Raw genomic sequence first — 8,194 nt, forward strand, 5'->3', positions numbered from 1 at the left:
CAGTCCCTGTATGTCTTACCTTCTTCCACATGGCCTCGTCTCTCCCTTACATTATGGAGTTTCTTCTGTCAGTGTTCAGATTGATTTTTGGGGTATTTAGGATGAGTTTATAGTTATTTAGTTGAGTTCATGGAAAAGATGGGCCTAGGGTCCTCCTACTTCACTACCATCTTCTTGAATCTGATTATTTTCTTTCACTATCTAAAAAACTTTCTCATTTTGACATAATCCCACTTAATTATTTGTGCTTTTATTGCTTGTCCTTTAGGTGTCATGTCCAAAAATAATTTCCAAGACCAATGTCAAGGATGTGTTCGCCTTTGTTTTTGTTGTTGTTGTTAGAAATTTTATGATTTCAGGTCATACATATAGTCTTTAATATATTTCAGGTTAATTTTTGTGAATGGTGTAAATAGTGGTCCAATTTCATTCTTTTGCATGTAAACATCCAATTTTCCCAGTACCATTTACTGAAGAAATGATCTTTTCACCATTAAATATTCTTGAACCCCTTGTCAAATATTAGTTGAACAGATGTGCATGGGTTTATTTATGGGCTCTTGATTCTCTTCCATATATCCATTTTCATGCAAATAGTATACTGTTTTATTACTATAGATTTGTAATATAGTTTAAAATCAGGAAGCATAATGTCTTCTGCTTTGTTCTTCTTTCTCAATCTTCTGTTCACAACCTTCTGTGGTTTCACATACATTTTAGGATTTTTTTTCTATTTTTATAAAAATTCCACTTGAATCTTACAAAGATTGCATTCAATGTACAGATGACTTTGGGTAGTAGGGATATTTTAACAATATTAATTCTATAAGCCATGAACATGATATTTCCTTTATTTATGTCTTATTCAAATTTTTCACCAATGTCACAGTTTTCAGTGTAGAGATTTTTCACCTCCTTGGTTAAATTTATTCCTAAAGTGTTTTTTTGAAGCTTTTGTAAATGCGATTGTTCACTTTATTTCTTTTTAATATATTTTGTTATTAGTGTATGGAAACATTATTGATTTTTTAATGTTGATTTTATATCCTGCAACTTTATGGCATTTATTGATTAGATCTAAAAGTTTTTTGGTGGAATCTGTAGGATTTTCAATATATAAATCATGTCATCTGCAAACAAAGATAATTTTACTTCTTCCTTTGTGATTTAGATGCTTTTTATTTCTTGTTTTTATCTGATTGCTCTGGCTAGGACATCCAGTACTAAGATAATTAAGAGTGGTTCGAGTGGTCATTCATATCTTGTTCCTGATCTCTTAAGCAGAAAATTTTTCAACTTTTCACCATTAAGTATTATGTTAGCTGTGGGTTTGTCATATTTAGCCTTCATTTAAGATACATTCCTTCTATACTCAACTTATTGAGAGTTTTAGTAAGAACGCATGTTGAATTTTGTCAAATGCTCTTTCTTCATTTGTATAGGTGGTAATTTGATTTTTTTTAACCCTGACCTGAAGTTTTTTTTTTTAATTGAAGTATAATTGACATATAATATTATATTAGTTTCAGGTATACAACATAATGATTCAATATCTGCCTACACTGCTAAATGATCACCACAATAAGCCTAGTTATCATTTTTCACCATACAAAGTTATAATTTTTTTGGGATGAGAACTTTTAGGATTTACTTTCTTGGCAACTTTCAAATATGTAGTACAGTGTTATTGGCTATAGTCTCTGTGCTGTACATTACATCTCCATAACATGTATTTTATATTTGAAACTTTTTACTTCTTGACCCCCTTTAGCCATTTCACCCAGCCCAAAGCCCCCTCCACTCTAGCACTTACAGTTCTGTTCTCTGTATCAATGAATTTTGTTTTGGTTTTAGATTCCACATATAAGTGAAATATAGTATTTGTTTTTCTCTGTCTGACTTATTTCATTTACCATAATTCCCCCAAGGTCCATCAGTGTTGTCACAAATGGCGATATTTCATTCTTTTTTAATGGCTGGGTAGTATTACATTGCATTTATATACCACATCTTTGTTATCCATTCATCCACTGATAGACACTTAGGTATTTCCATATCTTGGATATTGTAAATAATACTGCAATGAACATAGGGGTGGACATATCTTTTAGAAGTAGTGTTTTCATTTTATTTTTCCAGATAAAAACATTGTAGTGGAATTGTTGGATAAGATGGTAGTTTCATTTTTCATTTTGGGAAGAAATCATATTGTTTTAAATAGTGGTTGCACCAATTTAAATTCCCACCAACAGTGCATGAGAGTCCCCTTTTCTCCACATATTAGCCAACACTCATTATTTCTGGTCTTTTTGATACTAGCCATTCTAACAGATGTGAGGTGGTATCTTGTTGTGAATTTGTTTTGCGTTTCCCTGATAATTAGTGATGTTGAGCATCTTTTCATAGGCCTGTTGGCCACTATATGTCTTATTTGCAAAAAAGAAGTCTATTCAGGTCCTCTGACAATTTTTCAATCAGATTTTTTTTGCTGTTGAGTTCTATGAGTTCTTTATATATTATAGATATTAATCCTTTACCAGATATGACTTGCAAATATTTTCTTTCATTCAGTAGGTTTCTTTTTTTAAAAAAAGATTTTTAATTTATTTAAGCAAGAAAGAACAAGCAGGGGGAGTGGCAGAGGGAGAGGGAGAATCAGGCTCCCTGCTCATGTGGGGCTTTATGCAGGGCTCGATGGTGGGTTCAATCCCAGGATCCTGGGATCACGACCCGAGCCAGAGGCAGATGCTTAACCAACTAAGCCACCCAGGTACCCCGTCATTCAGTAGGTTTCTTTATCATTTTCTTGGTTTCCTTTGCTGAGCAGAAGTTTTTCAGTTTGATATAGTCCCATTTACTTATTTTTGTTTTTGTTTTTTTTTTTTTTTACCTTTCTTTTATGGTCAGGTACAAGATCATTGCCAGAACCAATGTCAAGGAACTTATTGTGTGTGTTTTATTCTAGGAGTTTTATGTTTTTAGGTCTTCCTTTTAAGTCTAAAACATTTGAGTTCATTGTGTATGGTGTAAGACAATAGTCTAGTTTCATTCTTTTGCATGAGGCTGTTCAGTTTCCCCAACACCATTTACTGAAAAGATTATACTTTCCCCATTGTGCATACATAGATTCTTTGTCATAAAATTCAGGTGGGTTTATTTGTGAGCTTTCTATTTTGTTCCATTGATTTGTGTGTCTGTTTCTTGACAATATCATACTGTTTTAATTGCTATACCCTGTAATACACTTATAAATAAAGAATGTGATGTCTCCATCTTTGTTCTTCTTTCTCAACATTGTTTTGGGTATTCATGATGTTTAGCAGATACATACAAATTTTAAGATTGTCTGCTATTTCTGTGAAAAATGCCATTGAAATTTTGATAGGGGATAGTAGATGGAACCTAGACCCAGAGGGTCCAAAGTGTGGGATACACCAGCTGGACAGCCTCACCGAACCTTAGAATGTAAGAAGGAGGGCGACAGCTGTGGCAGAAGTGGTGGCCAAGGAAAGGTGCCTTAAAAAGTCCTTTCAAGACAATCTTGAAGACATAAAGGAATGGATGAAAGAGAAAAGGAATAAAAATGTGGCAGAGATTGGCAAACAAAATTCTTTTATAACTGCACCATGCCAAATAATCTCCAACACTTCTATACTGCTAAAAAACTACCATGACAACAGAATGTTAGTTTTAGCTTTGGAAAATGAAAAATCCAAAGTGAAAAAAGCCCAAGATACCATCCTCCAACTTAGAAAAGAATGTTACTACCTCACGTGTCAGCTATATGCATTGAAAGAAAAACTGACTTCACAACAAACAGAAGAAACTTCTCAGAACCAGGAAATATGTCCCTCTGGAATGAACTCCAATAGTGACAACAACTCTGGGAATTTATTTGTGAAGGATATAACACAAGTTCCTCTTCAGGAAGCTCACCTTCCAAGACAAGGAGAATCATTCCAAATAGAAGAGCAAATACCTATTTCTCAAGATAGACTGGGATTTGATTTGGATTCAGATGAAGATAAATCTGTTGATAATGTCTTACCTAGAACTGTATCTGTCCACTGAAGTTTAAAGAAACATTTTAACAATCTATGTCAGTTCAATACCTTGGATGATTTTGAAATCAGTCATTTCTCAGTGCAGCCCTTTGAATCCAAAAGAATTAGATGTGTAGACCCTGAAAACGTAGAACAAAGTGTTTGTCAGTAAAATAAGGATCAAATTAACTTATCGCCAAAGTTGATTGACCCAGGAAGATCTACTAAAACAAAAGAAAACATTTTAGAATATAAACTTGAACAAACTAAAAGTAAGCATAGAGGTGCACAAGGAAGAAAAGGAGAAAAGAAAAGCTAACAGGAGAAAATCAAAATCTGTATCAAAGTATGAAGGGAGCAAAAGTGAAAATAAAAAAAAAAACTGTTTCCAAAAAAAAAAAAAAGTTAAATGAATCTGTCACTTCCAGTGATGCTTACAAGTTTAATTTGGAAGAGGGTATTCATCTCACTCCTTTCCGACAAAAAATGAGCAACGATTCTAACAGAGAAGAAAACAATGAATTTGAAGTGAGCATCTGTGAATCAAGTAGTTCAGGAGATGATTCTGACGACCTCCATTTGCTCACTTGCAAGTAGAGTCAAGATCTCTCCAGTGAATCAGATAGGAGCCCAGTCACCAGGTCTCAACCTAAAAAAGCACTAAAATATGGAGATGAAAAAGAGATGGAAGATTCTAAGCTTACAAAAACAACTATCAGTGCACTACCTAAAACTCACTGCTCACTTCATTTTAGCCTGAAGGATATCACCAATGTCCCCTTGTATCCTGTAGTGAAAATCAGTAAACTTTCTTGTTCTCCAAAAAAGAAAGAAAACCCAGCAGTGTCTCTGCCTAAGCACAGGTGTGCAGTCAGTATGAATTACAAGGAACACACACTCGCTTCAAAATGGAGAAGAGGTATCATTTTACATATTTATGTTTCTTGAAATCTCTGATTTTCAAATAGAAAAAGGATTCCAGAAGCAGTTCCAAAAAAAAAAAAAAGTATGAAGCAAATACAGTGAAGTGTTTGTTGGATACTGTTTAAATTCATCCTACTACACCTCCTTCTATCTCTCCAAGAGAGAATCTCTAAGATAGTACACAATAGGATGGGACTGTTGCCATGGAATATTCTCTGACTGAACTGTAGATCACAAAAATTTCTTCACAACTATACTTCAAATGTGATGCTTTTTTCCACACCATTAACAAATTTGGTTTATTTTTTCTTTTAAATATAAATAACTGGACCTAAGCCTTTTTTCTTTTTTTAAGATTTTATTTTATTTATTTGACAGAGAGAGAGACAGCAAGAGAGGGAACACAAGCAGGGGGAGCGGGAGAGGGAGAAGCAGGCTTCCCATGGAGCAGGGAGCCCAATGCGGGGCTAGATCCCAGGATCCCGGGATCATGACCTGAGCAGAAGGCAGATGCTTAACGACTGAGCCATCCAGGTGTCCCATAAGCCCTATTTCTTAAACTGCCTAAAACTCTTAATTTTACTCAGAATGTATCTTCTACAAAAATTTTAGAAATGAATAATCAAATTAAGATGTTTTAATTATAAGGTTCTGGTGTCTTTATTTTTCCCTTAAGAGGAAAATACTAGAATGAATGATTTTTGAAGACAGCCCAAGGATCTTTTGAAACTCTTTATATAATATTTGAATAAATAAGTCCTTGACACACACAGTAGGGTGTACCCTAAGTTATTTGTGGATCTGTTATACCACTGTTATATTTAAAATTTCAAATAAAATCTGAGATCATTATTAAAGAATTAATGGTTGCTTAGGCTCAGGGAATAGGTAAGTGACTAGCTCTGAATACCAAGCTCTACGTGTACATTGTTCAGTGATACCTCAGCAAAATCACAAATTGTTGTCTTGGACTTTCAGGATAGTTCCCTAATTAGTGGTTACCATGTTGGGGTTAATGCAGCTATAAAACATTTCCATCACCACAGAAAGCTCTCTATTGGGTGATTGCAAATTTGGTGTCTTTGTACTTTTAATATTTCTGTATTCTTGCTGTAATGATTATCCATAGATTGTTAAGAATTGCTTTATATTTTAACATTTTACATGAATGTTATATTGTATATATTTTCTTGCAAATGACTTTTAATTCACCATTGCTTTTGAGATTTATCCATGTAGGCAGATGTAGATTATTTTCATCAGTATTTTATTATATAAATAAACTGAACTTATTCTTTTGAGAGATTAAAAAAAGAAATTTTTATAGGGATTGCAACGAATCTGTTAATTGTTTTTGGTGGTATGGAAATTGTAGCAATGTTAATTTTCCCAATCCATGAGCATGGAATACCTTCCTATTCATTTGTGTCTTTTATTTCTTTCATTTATGTCTTGTTTTCAATATACAGGTCTTTAACCACCTTCACTGAATTTATTTTTAAGTATTTCATTCTTTTTGATGCAATTATAAATGGGATTGTGCTGGGCGCCTGGGTGGCTCAGTTGGTTAAGCGACTGCCTTCGGCTCAGGTCATGATCCTGGAGTCCCAGGATCGAGTCCCGCATCGGGCTCCCTGCTCGGCAGGGAGTCTGCTTCTCCCTCTGACCTCTTCCCTCTCATGCTCTCTGTCTCTCATTCTCTCTCTCTCAAATAAAATAAATAAAATCTTTAAAAAAAATAAAAATAAAAATAAATGGGATTGTTTTATTAATTTCTCTTTTGATATTTCATTATTAGATGTTTGTATATTTATTTTATAACCTGAAACTTTATTAAATTCAAATACTAATTATATGTGTTCTTTTTTTATCATATGACCTCACTGATATGAGGAATTCTTTTTTTAAAATTTTTTATTGTTATGTTACTCACCATACATTACATCATTAGTTTTTGATGTAGTGTTCCATGATTCATTGTTTGTGCATAACACCCAGTGCTCCATGCAGAACGTGCCCTCTTTAATACCCATCACCAGGCTAACCCATCCTCCCACCCCTCTCCCCTCTAGAAACCCCAGTCTGTTTTTCAGAGTCCATTGTCTCTCATGGTTCATCTCCCCCTCTGATTTCCACCCCTTCATTCTTTCCTTCCTGCTATCTTCTTCTTTTTTTAAAAAACATATATTGTATTATTTGTTTCAGAGCTACAGATCTGTGATTCAACAGTCTTGTACAATTCATAGCACCCACCATAGCACATACCCTCCCCAATGTCTATCACCCAGCCACCCCATCCCTCCCACCCCCCACCACTCCAGCAACCCTCAGTTTGTTTCCTGAGATTAAGAATTCCTCATATCACTGAGGTCATATGATACATGTCTTTCTCTGACTTATTTCGCTCAGCATAACACCCTCCAGTTCCATCCATGTCATTGCAAATGGCAAGATCTCATTCCTTTTGATGGCTGCATAACATTCCATTGTATATATATATCACTTCTTCTTTATCCATTCATCTGTCAATGGACATCTTCACTCTTTCCACAGTTTGGCTATTGTGGACATTGCTGCTATAAACATCAGGGTGCACGTACCCCTTCAGATCCCTACATTTCTATCTTTGGGGTAAATACCCAGTAGTGCAATTGCTGGATCATAGGATAGCTCTATTTTCAACTTTTTTTTAGTAAAGATTTTATTTATTTATTTGAGAGAGAAAGAATGAGAGATAGAGAGCATGACAGGGAGGAGGATCAGAGGGAGAAGCAGACTCCCTGCTGAGGAGGGAGCCTGATGCGGGACTCGATCCTGGGACTCCAGGATCATGACCTGAGCTGAAGGCAGTTGCTTAACCAACTGAGCCACCCAGGCGCCCTATTTTCAACTTTTTGAGGAACCTCCATACTGTTTTCCAGAGTGGCTACACCAGCTTGCATTCCCACGAACAGTGTAAGAGGGTTCCCCTTTCTCTGCATCCCCGCCAGCATCTGTCGTTTCATGACTTGTTAATTTTAGCCATTCTGACTGGTGTGAGGTGGTATCTCATTGAGGTTTTGATTTGGATTTCCCTGATGCTGAGCGATATTGAGCACTTTTTCATGTGTCTGTTGGCCATTTGGATGTCTTCTTTGGAAAAATGTCTGTTCATGTCTTCTGCCCATTTCTTGATTGGATCATTTGTTCTTTGGGTGTTGAGTTTGAGAAGTTCTTTATAGATTTTG

At 35.2% G+C, this 8,194-nt stretch overlaps 1 pseudogene; it reads left to right on the plus strand.

Moving 5' to 3' along the window:
* Positions 1 to 478: 478 nt before the first annotated feature.
* On the plus strand, positions 479 to 4,083 carry LOC102750336 (shugoshin 1 pseudogene; annotated as a pseudogene).
* The last annotated feature ends 4,111 nt before the right edge of the window (positions 4,084 to 8,194 follow it).

This window comes from Leptonychotes weddellii, chromosome X (assembly GCF_054177405.1).
Source record: "Leptonychotes weddellii isolate Sample4059 chromosome X, ASM5417740v2, whole genome shotgun sequence".
In the NCBI taxonomy this organism is placed as follows: domain Eukaryota; kingdom Metazoa; phylum Chordata; class Mammalia; order Carnivora; family Phocidae; genus Leptonychotes; species Leptonychotes weddellii.